This window comes from Panthera uncia (assembly GCF_023721935.1).
Source record: "Panthera uncia isolate 11264 chromosome A1 unlocalized genomic scaffold, Puncia_PCG_1.0 HiC_scaffold_16, whole genome shotgun sequence".
Taxonomy (NCBI): Eukaryota; Metazoa; Chordata; class Mammalia; order Carnivora; family Felidae; genus Panthera; species Panthera uncia.
Genome location: NW_026057576.1, coordinates 71,386,694 through 71,407,128, shown reverse-complemented (window position 1 = coordinate 71,407,128; position 20,435 = coordinate 71,386,694). Strand labels below are relative to the sequence as shown.

General features: G+C 37.8%; 1 pseudogene; it reads right to left on the bottom strand.

Moving 5' to 3' along the window:
- Window positions 1-1,101: 1,101 nt before the first annotated feature.
- Window positions 1,102-1,200, bottom strand: LOC125934238 (uncharacterized; annotated as a pseudogene).
- Between the last annotated feature and the right edge of the window lie 19,235 nt (window positions 1,201-20,435).

Here is a 20,435-nt window from a genome sequence, read left to right as displayed (position 1 = left end):
ACAATAGAAGGACAAGAGCCTAACTGATGCTGATGATTGGTTTTTCGTGTCACCATCCAAGAGCAGTGTCTCATACAGCCCTATTCAACCACTGCCACACCCAAATTTAATGACTCTGTAGAACCCCACAGCATGCATTTCCTTGCAGGTTAATTTCTGGGGCTACACACTTTAACCTGACTCCTAAAAACGCATTTTCTATCTTCTACCTTCTTGTGTCATATTTATTCTTATAAGACAAATCATACTTTAAATGACACGGGTTATTGAAAAATAAATGAAGAGATCATACATCGATACACTCATAACTTCCTAAAATCGGTAGAGACTGTGGCAACATGATGTCAGTTTCCCGAAATTTGAAAATATATAGCATACTGACCCCCCCATTTCTCAACTCTGAGCACACTAATCATTTATTACACATGATTTACCACCTTACTGTATACACTCTCACCCTCTTGTTTCTTGTGTGTTTTAATGTAAATAAATTATCGTGTTGAAAGCTTCTTGCAGAAGGGAATTCAACCTCCCACCTCATTTTATACTGGTCATGGTGTCTAGGAGACTAGATGACACAAAGCGATAGCTCAATAATACCTGTGGTTGCCTGCTGTGATTGAAGAAGGTATGCCCAAATGGAGTTCTTTATGAATGGCGTTCCTCTTCCAAGGTCAGCGTGCATGACACCTTCTTCCATGTACACAGTGCCTTCTGGGTAGCTCGCACAAAAAGAATAACGTTATTCCTAAATTCCACCCTCTTCATCGATTCGTCCCAGCACCTTACCTATACACACACGTTTACACACACGCACATACACGCACGTGAAAAAATACCACGGTAACATGCAAAGTGTTTGTTTTTGGTTTATTATTTTGTTCACGTGTTCAATGCTTTACCCTGTGAATAACAGTTGTTGCTTTGTTTTCTTTTGTTTTGTTTTTGTTTTTTTTAAAGGAGAGGAATGGGCCACCTGGGTGGCTCAATCGGTTAAGCGATCGACTTTGGCTCAGGTCATGATCTTGCTGTTGTGAGTTCGAGCCTAGTGTCAGGCTCTGTGCTGACAGCTCAGAGCTTGGAGCCTGCTTCGGATTTGTGTCTCCCTCTCTCTCTCTCTCAAAAATAAATCAACATTAAACATTCAGAGAAACTTCTCTAGTAATGAACTATAGAAATGATCCCTGAAAGTATAGTCTTAAAAATAAATTAACATTAAGATGAAAGGAGAGTAAGAAAGGCTGTTCTGAGTTAATGAATAATGTTAACAAAATTATGAATGTGACAATCATACCTTAATTTAAAAAACACTGACGTTCTTTCTGAACTAGTTACCAGAGGAAAACCCTTCTTATTTGGGCCTTTCCAAGGTCGTTACTTTGGAGGCAAAGAAAAGTCAAATAATTTGTGCTGGAATTTTAGTAAATCTCAGTAATTTCCCTCACCACCCGTTGTCTAGTACAATCCATCGTTGTGACTCATACAAGTATAATTCATATATTGATGGTCTTATGTTCAGAGTTTTTTTTTATAAAACATCAGAAAACATCTCTCTAGGCATGTTTTTTTTTCAAAGAATCTGTTGCATTAGACTATGTCAAATATTTGATTGAAACAAATGACATTTCCATATAACATATAAAATGTGTGGATTGTTACTTCACTTCATGATGTGACACATGTGATGGTCATCACAACCCATAGCTGAAAGTACTCCATCCTCTAATAGCCCAGCCAATCGACCATGAAGCATTTCAGCCAAACAGAACCTTGTAAAGTCCTCAGGTCTCTCTGGCTGCATGTGGAGTTGTTTGTTTTTATCAGATGTTAAAACTTGGTCTCTGTCACAGGGTGGAATTCAAGATAAAATAAAGGCTTAATTATTCTTAGTGAATGCACAAAAATAAAATAACCAGGTGATGCTCCTAATGAAATATTCATAAACGGGAACGCATTAAAGGTGTAAAATATAAATTAGGTTATGCAAAACATACACAGAAACACTTGTTCATGCATACACACAGTTGATCTTGAAAATATGCAAGCTTTCAGGGTGCCTGGGTGGCTCAGTTGGTTAAGCGTCCTACTTCTTGGCTCAGGTCATGATCTCATGGTTCCATAAGTTCGAGTCCTATGTAGGACTCTGGGCTGACAACACGGAGCCTGCTTGGGATTCTTTCTCTCTCTCCCTCTCTCGCTGCCCCTTCCCACTGGTTCTCACTCCTCTCTCTCTCTTGTTCTCTTTCTTTCACTTGCTTTCTTTCAAAATAAATAAACTTAAACAAGAAAGGAAATAAATGCTCCATGACAGATTGCCAATGCCTCCTATATGAAATTCATAAAAATCATCAGATAGACATTTTTAAAAGTAAACAAATGAATACAGAGTTGGGACTGAAAAGAAAGAAAACTCTGGGTCAACAAGAAACTATAGGGGTGCCTGGGTGGCTCAGTTGGTTAGGCGTCCTACTTCTCGGCTCAGGTCATGATCTCATGGTTCACAAGTTCAAGCTCCATGTGGAACTCTGTGCTGACAGCTCAGAGCCTGGCACCTGCTTCAGATTCTGTGTCTCCCTCTCTCTCTCTGTCCCTCCCCTGCTCATGCTCTGTCTCTCTCTCTCTCTCTCAAAAAAACAAACATTAATACAAATTTTTTTAAATAAAATATGCAATTTTCCTCATTTGCGACTACTCCTCAGGCTCTAACTAGCTCTAGACCTGCTTCTGGTAACGTGAAGGTGGACCATTAGAAGAAAGAAGTAAGTAGCATGTGTCTATTCACTACCTAGTAGCATAACACACAGAAGCCTCGGATTTCAAACAAAAAAGAGAATGTCCACCTCTGGAAAACAATCTCAAAATATAAAATACATACTCTGAAAAAAATCACCGCAGTCAAACTGAGACAGGGAAATCACGAGGCACACCAACAAGTCCAAGCGGTATTCCCAGGAGACGGCATAAAGCTGCGATATACGCGGACACACGTTCATTCGAGCAGGGCATAGAACACCCCATCTCCAGCAGACGCCTCTGTTTCCAGTCTGTTCCCCGATAGGTGTAAGGCATCAGAGAAAAGAAAAATGCCTTGTTCTCTTCTTCATGCAGATAAGTATACCCAGTGCACCTCTAACTCCATAAAACTTTGCTTTTCCCATGACTACATTTGAGTTCTGGATTAACTTATCCCAAATGCAGTCCATCCAGTCTCTGACATTCATAGCCCGGCGTTTGTACAGCCAACCACAGTAAAGTGGATATCAGGACCAGTTTCTAACTGAGATTATTCCCAACTGTTATAGTCTGCTTGACGATCCCTATATTTTATAATGACTTTCATGGCATACCCACATTCGTAAGTAAATATATTTACAAAATCATTAACACGATAACAATTCAACTAAGGTAATGTGACATAAAAACTGGCAGCATGAATCCTGTGTTTTAGAAGCCACAAAAGTAAGAATCAAAATATTCCTCAGGATTTTTTAACAATTTTTTTAATATTTATTTATTCTTGAGAGAGAGAGAGGGGAGGGCAGAGAGAGGGAGACATATAATCTGAAGCAGCCTCCAGGCTCTGAGCCATCAGCACAGAGCCCGATGCAGGGCTTGAATCCACAAACTGTGAGATCATGACCTGAGCCAAAGTTGGATGCTTAACCGACTGAGCCACCCAGGAGTCCCTCTTCAGGTTTTTTTTATTCAGGGAATTTTAAAATGTTAAATGTGGTACAAGAGCTATTTATCAAACTTGCTTCCAAAACATTTAGACATTGAATAACAGAATGCTGTCAAAGTAATTAGTAGAATGGTAGAATATTTATTATAATTCATATATATAAATTATCTATACTGTATAATCTAATTATAATTATATTTAATTGAATGCTCAGGCATTAAGGAAGAAAAGAAAAGAGTGATCAAAGCTTGTGCTAAGGCCAGATTTCAACATGAACATACTTAATTCAGTCTGGCATGGTTCACCGAATGGGAAGAGAAATCATTGACGATCAAGCTGTAAATCTGGGTAGGTAAAGATGAATAATTTTGAACGCTGGGCTGAAAACTTTTGATGTTCTTAGGTTATGTGTGGGAAGCTATTTTATACGCTAGCAAAAGTAGTCAATTCTTACAAGATTCAGCTTCGTTTAGAGTAATCGCCCCTGACCAAGGTTTTGCCTTCCCTGGTGTCAGCGGTCGGAAAGCACGTGATCTTCTGGCTGATGTACCGTCAGAAGGTCATTAGGACCTAAAGCTAAGTCACGTGCCTACACCATTCACCTCGCTTCGTCTCGTCATGTGGGCATCGTATCATCTCACACCATCGGAGAAAGAAGAGTGGGTATAGCACAATAAGGTGGTTTGAGAGAGGCAAAGAAAAACAGAACATGTTCACGTAACTGTTGTTACAATACATGGTTATAAGTGCTCTCTTTCATTATTAGTTATTGTTGTTAACCTCTTGCTGCGCTTAAATTAAAAATGAAATTTTATCATAGGTGTGTGTGCATAGGACAACACAGTGTTTTTAGGATCCAGAACTAGGTTTCAGGCATCCACTGGGGGTCTTGGAATGTATCCTTCATGGATAAGAAGAGACAACTCTCCTGGGGTTTTTACCAATTAGAGAAGTACATGGGATTCAATTATAGCAAAGGGCACAGAAATTCATGTCTATTAGTTATTTTACTCTTTCATAAGGGTGTCTTGTTTATGTTTATTTATTTATTTTGAGAGCGAGAGAGAGAGCAGGAAGGGCAGAGAGAGATGAGGAAAGAGACACCCACACAGGCTCCACAGTGTCAGTGCAGAGCCTGATGCAAGGCTTGAGCTCAGCAACAATGAGATCATGACCTGAGCCGTAACCAAGAGTCAGAGGCTTAACCGTCGGAGCCACCCACGCGCCCCAGTCAGGGTGTCTTAAGTTGAGTCTGAAACCACAACATTTTCTCTCTGTACCATATTACCTGATTTAATTGTGCATGTTTCCTCTATTCCCAATTAGCTCCAGTTGATATAAGGTAAAAGAATGAGAATAGAAAAAAAGAAAATTTTAAGATTTGGGTTTGAGAATGATTTTTTATACATATTGTAAGGAAATGAGACTGAATTCTTCATCAGGTTGATACGTTATCCCTGAAGACAGTTTTAAAACAGAAGCACAATAGTGGTAGGCACAGAACTGGCAACCCAAACACCATTGACAAACTCTTCTTAGGGTGCACCCTCTCACCAGATTAGGGCTTTAAAGATAAATGGTTACTTTCATAGGCTTCCTTTCTGCTTAGGTATATATGACTGACTCCAAACCATGAAATGTAAAAGGAAGTCTTCTAGAGGTGCTTCTGGGAAAACAAAGAAAAAAAGGGGACAAACATAGATAAATGTAAGTACAGGAAACATGGACTGTGCTCAGGATGTGATGGCTGGAGCTGCAGCAGCCACCTTGACCCATGACACAACCTCCAACCAAACAGGATCATTGGTCCTAAGGGTGTTAATCCACCGCACCAATACCAGCAGGAGCCTGAAAAACTGTTCAGTGGGAAAACAAATCTCAATTGTTTAAGCCATGGAAAGTTAGGGGTTCGTTTTACTTTGTTTTCTTTTTGCTGTTGCCACGGATGTTATTGTTACTTGGAATCAAAGTCATTCCTGATCAATATAAAGTTTTTTTTGTTTGTTTTTGTTTTGTTTTGTTTTTTTAAGCAAAGGTAACACCATCGAATAAAAGCAGAGTTAAAAAAAAAAAGCTGAGATGCAAAAAACATGAAGGATAACCCTAAAATATAGCATCCTTTCATGGGCCTGAGCTTTGTATGCTACTTAAGCCAACAAACAAAATATATAGCTACACAGTGAAGGTTTTGGTTCACTATAATAATGCAAACTTCAGTTTACTCACGACATGAAAAGTCACTGATTCTGAAAATTTGCACCCTAACTTGTTGAGATGAGTTTTAATTGTCATGCATTTGAGACAAGGCCATGTCTTGGGGATGTTTTTATTGTAAAACAGAAATAAAGATAAATGTTTTAAAAAATGAAATATTTAATAGTATATATTATTATTTGTATATGTATATGTTATATAGTATTATATATTATATTATATACTGATACGTTGATAATTTGATATAGTATGGTGTGCAATATGTCTATTTTATATATTATATCTTAATACATTTTACATTTCTATTTTTAAAATATTTATGTTTAACATATATAAATGTATAATTAATTATAAAGTATAGAAATATGTTTCCATAGTGTATAATATTACATATCATATACATTTATTATATTTATTTTTACTTTAATATAATTATATATTATATACCATGTACATGGTATATAATATTCATATATTTTAAAAGTTAAAATAACCAGTTTTGATGGTATCTTCAAGATATGTAAGAATTTGGGGGCACCTGGGTGACTCAGTTGGTTCAGCATCTGACTTGGCTCAGACCATGATCTCATGGTTCGTGGGTTCAAGCCCCACATCAGGCTCTGTGCTGACAGCTCAGAGTCTGGTTCCTGCTTCAGATTCTGTGTCTCCCTCTCTCTCTACCCCTCACCCGCTCACACTCTGCCTCTCTCTTTCTCTCAAAAATGAATAAACATTAAATTAAAAAAAAAATATGTAAAGGATTTTGCTTTGAAGGATTCAGAATATCCAATGACATAATCTATATTTCACACTATGGGGATACTTTTAAGTGAGGAGAAGAAGGTGGTAAACATGTCTATAGGTCTTTCTAAAAGTGTATTTATTAATTACTGCTCAAAAATTAAGAAAAGGGTCAAAAAGCATTAAAAATTAAGACATTTTGAGGTTCCTGGGTGGCTGTTGGCTAAGCATCTGACTCTTGATTCCGGCTCAGGTCATGACCTCATGGGTTAGTGAGATCAGCCCCACATGGGTCTCTGCACTGACAGTGGGAAGCCTGCTTGGGATTCATTCTCTCTCTCTCTCTCTCTCTCTCTCTCTCTCAAAATAAATAAATAAACATTTTTAAAAAAAATAAAAAAAACTAAGACATTTTGAGCATATGCTTATATTTGTTCATATTATATAAACCTTTAGCAATTAGTTGTCATGTTCTGGGAAGTATATGCCATGTTGTATAATTTTCAATTAATTTGAAATAACATTCATAAGCTACAAGTTCTCCATCTTTGTAATCTTATCCACCCAGACCCTATTGGTAATGAAATGATAAATATTGAATTCTCTAAATAATCTTTAGACGTTAAGTAGAGTGCAAAGGCTCTTTATTATGCCATAATCGTCTGATATAATGAGGCTAGACTTCCTCAAATTTTCAGGAGAGGTAGCTCAACATGACTGCAATGTTTTCAGTGTTATAAAGGAAAAAAAACATGTGTGTCCTTCACCAAAAAGGATGACGGTTACTGAAGAATCGAAAGTTCAGCAGTTTGTTCTAGAAGATTACATTCCTCATTGGTGCTTTCATGAGGAAAAAAAAAAAAGACCAGAGGTTGGTAGTGCTACCACTGATTAAACAAACTTCCAGAAGCAGAATGCCTTACATGGCTGTCGTTGCTATGCTCTCTTCGTAAGTAATTCAACTACTTAAAACTGTTTTCCAAAGTAAAGAATGCAGTGAGTACAATTTCGTGTGTCTGCACTTTGAGTCTCTTCTCCGTTAACCTTTCTCTGAAAAGACACGCCAGACATTATTTTCAGACAATTGTTCTGTTCAGAGAAACACTAAGAACAAATAAGCATATGCATTTGAAGTGTGGAGAACATTTTAATGGCGTTAGAAATAATTTTGCCTTGCTTAGCTGCAGGGCTAACAAAAATGACTCAAGAAAAACAGTCCCAAAATGTGGTGAAAAGCTATTTAGATTTATCACTGAATTTCGTCGGCTGTTTCTCAGACCTTTTCTTTCACCGGCTGATAATAAATGTCATGTATCCTTCATAGTCCTGTCACAAAAGAGAAAGTATCTCTTCATTGAGGCGTAAGGCTGTTCATCTTGTCAAAACTGACAGACTTCCAAATAAAAGATTAAAGGTCTAAGATTTTAATCTCTCAAAGTTGGGGGGAAAAAAAGAGTTTCTGGAACTTGGATATTCTCTCACGGTGACAAATTATCTTAAAATAACCAGGAGAGACTATATTTTAGCCTCTTAAGCAATAAATGAAATCACAAATAACTGGTATTCGGTCCTAGTAATCTGTCCTAGCAAGTATATGTTGAAAATCTACTAAATAGCTCAGCATTGCTTATGCTACTGAAGGATATCTGTTAAGAAACTTACAGAGTTTTGAACTGGCATGGCAAGCAGGCAGACATAAAAACAATAATCTAAAAAATCTAAAGCAGAATGTGAAGAAATGCCTCAGGTAGGGGCAGAGTCCTCATAGGGAGGCTAATATAATGCGATGATACCGAATATGGGTTCTCTGTTCAGGTATTCTGGGCTCAAATATTTCCCCTCTTCCCTGATTCCGACCTTGGGAAATTGACCTTATCTCTGTGAGCTTCAGTTTTCTGATTTCTGAAATCCATTTTCTTGTCATTCTTTCATACCTATTTCTCAAGGCTGTACCAGCTCCTTGAGAGCAAGGCTGTGTCTTACCCGCCTTAATATCTGGTGCATGACTAGATTTGAGTGTCATTTGAAATGTCTACCCCCATTGCCCCAAGAAAGAGATGTCCATCTATCTTAAAGCAACATTTTCCATGTCTGTCTCTCTGTCTCTCCCGGAGACCCTTTATCTCCCTGCCCTTGTTTTCTTTTCTGTGTTGGAATCTGCTGGAGTCCCCCACCCCACCCCACCTCCAGGTCGTTTTCCAGTCACTGTTGAACCAGGAGTCTAAATGTTTTCCCTGACAGAGGTAGGCTCAGAAAGCTTACCCACGCTGTCGTCCTCCTGGTTTATCCCTTGATGTCATATGCCCTTCTATTTGCCCCTTAAGGTAAATTTTCCTTTTTATCAAATGCTCATTTTTCCTTCATTACCAAAGAGTGGAACCACACAAACATACCAACGGTGACCCGGGAAATACAGTGGTACCCAGCACTCGCTTACAAAGTACACACTTCCAGTCGTTCACATGGAATCTCTCCCCTCGTCTGACCCCATTCCCTCCCCTCCCCTTTCCTGACTTTGGTGATTATTACTCCCAAGCATGTCTTTAAATTTTACAACTTATGTTTGTATATGCAATTCCAGAAGTATCATGTTATGTTTTTAAATTCTGTATAAATGGTATCACATAGCAGATCTTCTGCAAACTCTCTCTTGTTAAATATTATTGCAAAGATTCGTTCGTAGTCGTGTGTATACTTTCAGTCGGTTTGCTTGCCGGACAACTTCATGGTACTAATATATCATACTCTATTCTCATTTTGATGACCGTGTTCATGTTTCCTTTATTTATTTTTTACAAATATCTTCTAAGAATACTCTTGTCTGTATCTCCCTGGGTACATTTGTAAAAGTTTCTCTAAGCTACAAGATGGATATAGAATGAGTATTTGAGAGAGAGAGAGAGAGAGAGATTCTTACAATTTTTCTCTGCCTTGCAAGAAAAATACGTAGCAAGTTTTTATTGGAATTGTATTGGTTACATACTAAACTCAAGAGAATTCATATCTTTACAATGTTAAGATTAAGTCTTTCTTAATGTATTCCAATAAAGTACTGTAATTTTCTCTACACTGACTTTGCACAGCCTCGTTAAATCAAGGGAGTCCTATGAGCCATATTTTGTTGATTTTTAAAAATAACATCTTTGTGTAATTTGGAGCACCCGGGTGGCTCAGTCGGTTAAGCGACTGACTTTGGCTTAGGTCATGATCTCAAGGTTCGTGGGTCTGAGTCCCACATCGAGCTCTGCGCTGTCAGCCCAGAGCCTGGAGCCTGCTTCAGATTTTCTCTCTCCCTCTCTCTCTGCCCCTCTTCCACTCACACTCTGTCTCTTTCTCTTTTAAAAATAAATAAACATTAAAAAATTTAATAAAAATGAATTAAAAATAATATATTTATGTAATGTGTATTTCATCAATTTCATTTTTGGGATATAGTAATTAGTTAATGTTTTATATGGCCCATATATCAGGCACACTTGATCAATGTGTTATGTTAACTTTATTCATTCCAAATAATTCATTAGACTTCCTAAATCAAAATTATATCGTCTGTGAATATGGACGTTTTTATTTTCATTGTCTTTTCAAGTTTTACACCACTTACTCCACTCACTGTCTTTTGTTCTTGCTAAGATCTGTAGGACATTGAAAAGGAAGGGTCATACCAGGAATCATTGTCTTGATCCCAGTATTAACAAGAATACGCCAACGTTTCAACTTCAAGTATGTTACCTGTAGGTGGGTACTGGGTATGAGTTTAAGATATGTTCGTTCCTTCGATTCCTGGTTAGTTAAGATTTGTTTTGATTGTTTTGAAACCATGAATATGTGACCGATTCTGCAGAATCTTATAAATGCAGTGGAATACATTAATGACTTTCTAATGTTAATCCATCCTTAAAGCTGGGGAGCAAACTTCAGTTATTACAAAGGGTTATTTGCTTCATATACTAGCAGATGTGGATGGCCAATATTTGTTCCAGCTTTTTCCTTTTATGCCAGTGAGAGAGAGTGCCCTATAATTTTTGAAGACTTCACCTGATTTGGATATCAGTTCTCTGGTAGCATCATTGAAAGAAATTGTATTAGTTTCTCCCTTTTTAGGAAACTGTAAATGCTTATCACATAGGAGCTTAAAGGTATCTTAAATATATCTAATCATTAACTATAAAAACATTTAACCCTTTTTTTTATTTTGAAGAGTACGTTTTTTATTTCTTTTTTTTTTTAATGTTTATTTATTTTTGAGACAGAAAGAGACAGAGCATGAACGGGGGAGGGTCAGAGAGAGAGGGAGACACAAAATCTGAAACAGGCTCCAGGCTCCGAGCTGTCAGCACAGAGCCCGACGCGGGGCTCAAACCCACGGGACGTGAGATCGTGACCTGAGCCGAAGTCGGACGCCCAACCGACCGAGCCACCCAGGCTCCCCTGAGAGTACATTTTTTAAATGCAGCAAAATGTACATAACATAAAATGTACCACGTTAACCGTTTTTAAGTATATAATTCCATCTTATTACATACACATTTTTGTGCAACTATCACCACCCCATCTCTCTAGACTTCTTCCCCAACTGAAATTCTATAACCATTAAACACTAACTGAAAGGTATGTTTTTAAGTGCTGAATTTCTATTGGTTTTTAGAATATTGCCTTCAAGCTGAAGAAGACTCCTAGACATGAAGAGACCATAAACAAAAAGAATAGAGGACATTTTATTGTTTAGTGTTTGAAAGACCTCCAGAAACTGGAAGGCGTCCTCCACAAGTAACCGTCTTGCTTGCCTAAGATACGGAGACCATTATAAAACCCTGGAGGACAAAGGGTTCCTCGAAAAGGCACAGCCCTGGGGCATCTGGATGGCTCAGTCGGTTGAGCCTCTGACTTTGGCTCAGGTCATGATCTCAATGGTTTGTGGGTTCGAGCCCTACATCTGGCTCTGTGCTGACATCTCAGAGCCTGGAGCCTGCTTCAGATTCTGTGTCTCCCTCTCTCTCTGCCCCTCCCCTGCTTGCTCTCTGTCTCTGTCTCTCTCTCTCTCTCTCTCAAAAATAAGTAAACATTTTAGAAAAGGGACAGCCTCTCCTCCCCCAGAGACCTTCTAGAAGATACTCTACCAGAGAGGTTAGTGGATAGGTCTGTGAACTGGAAATTAACTTGACTTAGGAAAAAAAATTAAGTGATACTTCCTGTTGACCTGACTTAGAGGACTCAGACTCATACCCACTTCATATGAATTCTAAATATGGATTTCTTTTGTTACGATGTTCTTCCAAAGTCTGAGACAGAATCCTCTCACTATATGGAAATTGCTGCTGGAAACCATAACAAGAATCTTCGGCCAGGAAAGGAGCTGTTCATCTTGCATCAGCTACAATGGGAATATTTTCCTAAAGCCAGTTCACAGCTTGACTTCTTTGACATCTAAGGGACAGCTTTGATAGGAAAAGCACTCAGAGGTGCCTGGGTGGCTCAGTCAGTTAAGCATCTGACTCTTGATTTCAACTCAGGTCATGATCTCACAGTTTGTGGATTCAAGCCCTGTGTCAGGCTCTATGAACCAAACCTACGCGGGATTATCTCTCTCCTCTATCTCTCTGCCCCTCCCCCATTCACACCTATACTCTCTCTCTCAAAATAAATAAATAAACATTAAAAAATATTAAAAGTACTCATATCAATCATACCAAGTCTCTAAAATTGCTATTTATTTTTTTTTTAATTTTTTAATGTTTATTTATTTTTTGAGAGAGAGAGAGACAGAGTGTGAGCAGGAGAGAGGCAGAGAGAGAGGGAGACACAGAATTCAAAGCAGGCTCCAGGTTCCGAGCTGTCAGCACAGAGCCCAACAGGAGGCTCAAACTCACAAACCGTGAGATCATGACCTGAACCAAAGCCGGACGCTTAACCGACTGAGCCACCCAGGCACCCCTAACATTACTATTTCTATCTACCTATTGATGTCTTCTCAAACTAGCTTCACGTCTACTGGGGTACAGTCTTGCCTTTATGTATCTACTCCACTTGAAATTCTAGACAGTCTGGAAGGTGGCAGTGAGGGACTGGAACCAGAAGTTTGCTCTGTTTATGCTGTGACTGAAGCTGACATGTAATTGCATCTATTCCCAGCTTCAGGGGGAGAGACTTAGCTCAGGAATGTGTAGTTGAGATAGGGATGTTCTGCAGAACTCTAGGTGTAATTATCTCTCCCTAATATCTTCACCATGGGGCTTTGGTATCTTGTTTGAAATGAACTTACACAGAGTTGGACATACCTATATCTGAATATGAGACAAAATCGTGCTAGTAGCCCCCACTGGCACCATCATTAATGCAGATGCTTTGGAGAGCTCACAATTTAGTATGAAGCTGGGAATTTTTTTTTTCTGTGAAGATCCAGACATACAGTAATTATTGGGGTTTTGCAAGCCATTTAGTTGTGATGCAACTACTCCAGTCTGCTGCTGTAGCCCAAAAAGAGCCAGAGAAAATATGCAATGGATGGGCAAGGCCGAGTTCCAATAAAACTTTATTTACAAAGAGGACAGACGCTGGATTTGACCCAAGAGACATAGTTCAACCTCTGCTTTACTGTGAGCTTTCCTTTCATGTCCTCACCTACTTCTAGAAGGATCAAACTTGGGGCTCACAGGTGGCTAATTAACTTCTAAATATCCCAACCCTTCCCAGGTTTCCATTTGAGTTGGACTTAGTTATCATTGAACAAAATGATGTCTGAGAGTTATCTTATCCAAGTGACTTGTCAAGAGAGTGATTTTTATGTTTAACTTGTAAGGCTTCGGGGATTGATTTCATTCTGATCTTTATTCTTAGACTTCATTTATGTATTTGAGTTTTGCCTCAGATACATTCATAAGAAGAAATGTATTACTGCAAACGTTCTGATCACCCCTGTGTGCTTGTTCCACGCAGACCTTGAGGATATCATAAAGCTCATGAATGGAGATCGGGGGTCATGCCATAGATGCAATGTGTCTACCTTGGGTGACATCGAGGCATTAGTACGTAACTTGTCCACAAGTGATAAAATGACACTAGTAGGGGTTTTTTTTTGGAAATACGCTCACAACCTGGATATTAAATCCAGATGGCTTGTCCTGCAATCATATAAGATTCTCAAGCAGTGTGCCCGGGGCTCTGGCAAGCTACTATAAACTCACATGGGTACCAAAGGGTATTTTAAATTTCCAAAGAAGAGAGATAGTCCATACCTTTCTATTTATTTATCCACTTATATTTCTGAATTGTCCTTTTGAACCCTTTTATACCTGTCATTATTAAACTTGGTAAATTTTTCTTTATTTATCTAATCATGGGTTTTCCATTATATGCTTATTTTTCTAATTCTGGAATTTCTATTATTCTGGCATTAACTATTCTGAAGCTATCCGTAATAGCTCTTAATTTTTTTTTTCTGCCACCATTTCCACCTCTTTGTCTTTTTGCTTTTTCTGAAATAAATCATTGGGTTACTCCTCTAAAACTTTAAATTATTTTTCATATTACCCAGCTGCAATTAGTTCTGTTTCAACAAGCATCTTTGTCTTTAGGAATTTGAGCATAGCCTTTCGCAGAACCAGGCTCACAGGTTCCTTCTAGGACCAGAACTTCCATATGAAGTAAGAACTCCTTGCCAAGGTGGGAGTAATCCTTTGGATGCAACAGTCTGAAATTATATGATCCAACTCATCTACCCTACACACAACTGTAGTCTTCATAAATTACCATTTTAATTCCACCCCTACCAACTCATCGTTCAGATTGACTTATATCAATGTCCCTGAATGTGATTCAGTTTAACCACTGATTAAACTTCATTTTGTCTTTCAAATCCATTTCCAAAACTAAACAATACTCTTTCATCAAAAAACTCTACCAAAAAAAAAAAAGTGAATGGAGACCAAATCAAAACGTATCCTTCCCAATACAGAATCTATTTGGTAGAAAACAATGTTGGTTTCAACTTGTACATTACAATGCTAAAAAAAAAAAAATTGTCTAGATGTGCAGCTATCAGAGCAACAGAAAAGAAAAGGGCACATTCAAGCTTTGTTCTTAATTATAGAAAAATGATATCAGTTGTGAAAACAATTCATGTCCATACTCTAGGATCTGTGTAATTCATAAATCATTTTTACTCTTGTAGATAGGACCCTTTAGGTATTTTCATTAATGAAAGGGTGCATCTTTGAGAAAGTATCCTTTCCAAATAATGTTGAGGAAAAGCAGAACGCTATGAATTCCCCCCAAAGATCAAATAAACTAACTAGCTGAGATCCTGGCCAGTTTTGTTTCAGAACCAAAGTAAGTGTGGGAGTAGGGGAGCGATTTTGTTAAACTTTTCAGCTTTATATCAAACTAAATGCTGTCTTGAATGCCTTTACTACGTAACATGGTGTAGATCTGGTTCAGTATTCAAGAAGCATAAATCCTCCATCTGGGTTATATTGTAGGTGTGAAAGTTTGTAGCTGAAAGACATGTACTTGGCAAAAACTTAAAATCACAGGAAGCTTTTTGAGTAAGTGAAAGGTGAGAAATTACTACAGTCAGAAGATCTGAATATCTGATTTCTTCATTCTGACTTTTACAGTTTTCTTTACAGTGCTTGGAAACTTAAATGAGTCTAAAATCACTATCATTTTATATTTATTTTTCAAAAAAAAAAAACTTCTTTAGAAACATTTTGCTCACTGATGTAGAAGACTATTTCTTTACAAAAGTGTTCTAAAATATACAGAAAATCTCACATTTTACAACTTACATGATATTGAAGGTCAGAACCGAAAAAGAGAGCATGAGAAAAAGACTTTAATAGGAATGTATGTCCCCAAAACTACCTCTCTTTAAATTTCAAAGCTGTAAAGCGGAATGAGTATAATGACACCATCCGTAACACTAGGATGGAAGGGCCTACCTGAAGACAAGCTTCTCTGAGGCCCTTGTAGTCTTTCAGATAGAAGGGTGTAGAGCCTTGCACACACAATTGGGTCTGTCCCTCCAGGCTTTGTACCGCACGGGTGTGATCTTGACCACATCTGTAGGAAAGATTCCCAATCTGCTACATCAGTCCTCTTCACTCCCCAACCCGTATTTCCATCTCCTTATTGCATATCCCCAAATGGTTGTGTCAGAAGCATCTTCAACACAAGCAACAGAAACACATTCATGATTGTAAGGTTCAAGTTGAATGTCTATGCTAATTCCTGTATAGGTAAATAAGTCAGTGACTTGGAAATCACGCTCAATTCTTTTCTTTTCCCTGACCACCGGATGTAACCCCGCCTACAAAGACACACTTCTAGGGACCACTTTAATTCCCACATACCTCTTGCTTTCATCACATCCTATTTAAACCTATTATCATACTGTTAGATTAGAGTCTTACTATTTCTTACCCCAGTCTCCAGCAACCCTGAAAAGTAGTCTTTCTATCCTTGGGTCTCCTTTTCCTATTGAGATATAATTGACATATAACATTGTGTTAGAACAAGGTGGATAGCATATTGTTTGGTACATGTATATGTGGTGAAATAATCATTACAGTAACTTTAGTTACCTTGGATATCACGCAGCGTTACATTTTTTATTCCAGTAGTGACAACTTCTCAGATCTACTTTCTTAGCAACTTTCAAATATGCAATACAGTATTGTTAACTATAGTCGTGTTCTGGATGTTACATTCTCAGAACATATTTATCTCGTAACTGGAAGTTTGGGCTCCTTTTTTATGCCCAGAATGGCCTCAGTGCTGTGCAACTTCAAGGACAATATCTGGTTATGTCACTTATTCTTAAACTCCCTGCAGCAGGTTTCCAGTGACTGTTAAGATCAAAGACAAATTTAAGGGCAAATAACTGGAAGAACTCATGTGTATGATATTTATACCCATGTAAATAATATAAATAAAAAGTGCATATAACCATCATAACGTTTGTTAATTTGTGCATATAACACAAAAATAGCAGAAAACAAAAATAGTCAACAAGAGTTTATAATTTGAGAAAAATAATTGAAGTTAAAACAAAGATCCTTTTATTATTTTATAACAGGATAGAGTTATTAATTCACTTTATGGTATGTTATATATACACATCATAATATGCAGGGGACCCACTAAAGTTAGAAATGATTAGTGAACATTCCAAACTATTGAAGGGAAAAAAGATAAAGATAATTAGGCTGGCGTGACCAAACAAAATTCTCTAAAAAGTATCAAAGCATGAAAAAGTTTGAAGAATAAAAACCAAAATCTGTCAGATACATGTTAAACAACAGCCAGCTGATGAACAGTATTAATGTCAGATGGATTAGACTTTGGAGTAAAATTATAGTAAAGATAAGGTGGGCCTACAAGATGGTCACAAATCCATTAATCACAAAAATAGAAATTATTTAAATGTACACATTTCTAGCATTATTGCTTCAGAATATATTTAGCAAGGATTGAAAGAATGACTAATATGGTATAAATCTGCCATAATAATGGAAAATTATAGTTTACCTCTCTGAGATACGAGAAGTAGACCATTAAAAATATAGTATGAATTAGAACAGCACAGATTGCACTAGTCAGAGTCCAATCAAGAGACAGAAATCACATAGCAATTTGAACAATTATTAACTATACCTGAAGAGTTACTACGCATAAAGTTAATTCTAAAGAACATGCGAATAGTAGATACAAGAGCACCTTCTGCCTCTAGGGATGAGATCGTACCTAAAGACGGAAAAATTTGGAAAGTTCCCCACCTCTAGGCCTGAGATCTAGAGCTTGCTGGACGAGCCCAGCCAAAGTTCACAGAATGGCCATGGAGGCCATACCAGCAGAAGTCACTGGGGAGTTTTCATCTGGGTTGTCAAGAAACAGCCATTTCAGGGAGGTTCCACCCACAGACCTTAGTGTGAAGTTACTTAGTGTGTGCCAGGGAAGCTACCCCAAGAGAAGGTGCAGAACATGCGTGGTCACCACGTTCCCCAGGAGCCTACTGGGAAGAGCTCACCAGAACCTGAAAGAACTCTTCCTCTGCCAGTGCCCCTCTGAGTCTCAAACATTGCAGCCTGACACCATGAAATCTGGTAAGAGAAGAATGCTGTAGACCACAAGCAGGGCTCCATGGGGTGGATTTGGAGAGAAAAGGTGATAGTTTCTAACTGGCACAATGATCAACAAGCCTGAGCTAGTAATGACATGAAGAAAACCATACTCAGGGAAGACACACTAATTTTGACCCTCCCCATGGGACCAAAAAGGTTGGTTGACCCTCACATGGAACCAGATGGAACGTCTCTGAAAATATAGTTACCAAAGTGGTATAGATTTGGAAATTAAAAAAAAATAAATTAAAATTCAATGACATCATGAGTCAAAGAGGAAATTAAAATGGATGCTTACAAATATTTAGAATGGACAGATAACAGACATACTACATATAGAAAATTTATGATGCAGTTGAAATTGTTTTTAAGGAGAGATTAATAGCTTAGTTTTAAAAAGAAGAAAGCATCAAAATTAATGAAGGTGTTCATCTAAATTATAAAGTCAAAAAAGTTAAAAAATAAATCTGAAGAAAGGGGAAAAGGTAGGAAATAATAAAATGGAAGACAGAAATGAATACAAATTTTAAAAGTGAAATAGTGAATGAAATAGAAAACAACGTAAGGTTCAATGAAACCAAACACTGGTCCTCTAAAATACAATTCTGATAAGCTAGTAAAATATATGTCTTAAGGAGAGAGAGAGAAATAGGTAATGTTAGAAGGGGCATTAGAGAGGAGGAGGAAGAAAAGAGGAGAAAAAGAAAACTAAGAATAATTTGAAGAGATTTGCCCTTTCAAATATCAAGACTTACTAGAAAATTAAGGCAGTTTGAATAATTTGGAAGTGGCACTGGGGCTGGATAAGTAATGGAATGGAATGGAATAAAAGAGCCCAGAAACTGGCCAAATGTATGTAGAAACTTGATTTATGACAGAACATCAGTTGCAAATTCATGGGAAAAAATGGTAGATTGCATAACAAGTATTGACGGGCAATTGTTTGTGTTTATAGAAAAAGATAAAATTCAATTCATCTCTGACTTAGTAAAACTATGAAATCCATATGGATTACATATATAAATATGAAAGGCATAATTACGACGATTTTGAGGCAAGGAACAATCTTTTAAACGCTATATGCAAAATAAAAGCTTTATTTTTTTAAATAAAACTAAGCTTTAAGCTTTTTAGTAAAAAGGGGACCATAAAAAGGATGTAAAAGACAAATCATTAACTGGAAAATATTTGCAGCCCAAGCAGCAACAACAAAAACCCTCCAAATCAGTAATAATCATTTAAAAATACATATAGCAGGGATAACTCTGGAATGGCAGAACAAAGAGCTCTGTGAAGACCCCTCCCCAGTGAGACAACCATAAGTGGTGACAATGATTTTAACAGCTAATTAAAGTTTTTGGAAACTGTCCTAAGGCTGATTTTTAAACAAATTTTTAAAATTATTCAAGAAAGGGATGCCTGGGTGCCTCAGTTGTCTGACTCTTGATTTCAACTCGGGTCATGATCTCACTGTTTGTGAGGCTGAGACCCGCCTCAGACAGAGTGCTGAGCACGGAGTGTTCTTTAGATTGTCTCTCTCTTCCTCTGCCCCTCTCCCCAACTCTCGCTTCCCCACCCCCCTCTCTCTCAAAGAAATGTATCAAATCTTGCTAAGAACAGCCAGCTTCTCTGGAACTTGAGGCAGCATCTACTCCCTTCCCAACCCCAAGCTGGGCAGGATGGAGGCTCCATTATGAGCAGTTAGGGCCAAAAAAATATATGGCTTCCTTTCAGCCAAAAGTGGTGGTAGTTCCCACTTTTGGTGTAGACTACCAGCATTTTTCATCCCTCCGAACTCTGTGTTGTAGAGATTCTATTCCAGTTGAGTGTTACCAACAGCTCAGCAGCTCCCCTGCATCACCCACTCTTACCCCAGGGGTAGGGGATCATGAGCAGTGGAGCCCTGTCTCTCATCGCAACTCCCACCTAGGGCTGGGGTTCCACATCGGAGGAGAAAGCCAAGAATACCAGTGGCTACTGACCCCATCCGTAAAATAAAATAAACCTCCACCCTATCTTCATGCCATATAGAAAAATTAATTTGAAATAGATCATAGACCTAAACATAAGTGTTATAGCTTCCAAAAAAATATTAGAAGGCAATCACTGTGAACCTCAAGAAGGCAAAGAGTTTTCGTATAGAACGGAAAACATAAAACAAAGAAAAATTGACCGTTTGGACTTCAGCAGAATGAAAAACGTATGCCCTTCAAAAGACAATGCTAACACTTTATGTCTTACATGCACTGTAACACTTTTCTGCAGTCTGTGGCTAGACACATGTATTTAACAGAGCATTGGTATCCAGAGTATATTAGAATAAAGCCCTATATCTCGAACACAAGCAACTCTAATCCAAAGATTTGAATGGATGCTATATAAAAGATGTAATTGGCTAATAAGCACACAAAAATGCTGATTATTAGTCATCATACAGATATAAGTTTAAAACACAGTGAGATACCTTTCCATAGCCATTGGAACACCTAAAATTATAAATACTAAAAATAGTACTGTGCAGGTACTTTAGAACTGTTTCTTATAAAGCTGAGCATCCACTTATCATACATCCCAGTAAATCTAGATCCAGTAATGTTAGATCCAGTAATGGTCCCCAAAGAAATGAACATGTATATCTGCACAGACTGGTAGATAAATATCAAAAGCATTTCTATTCA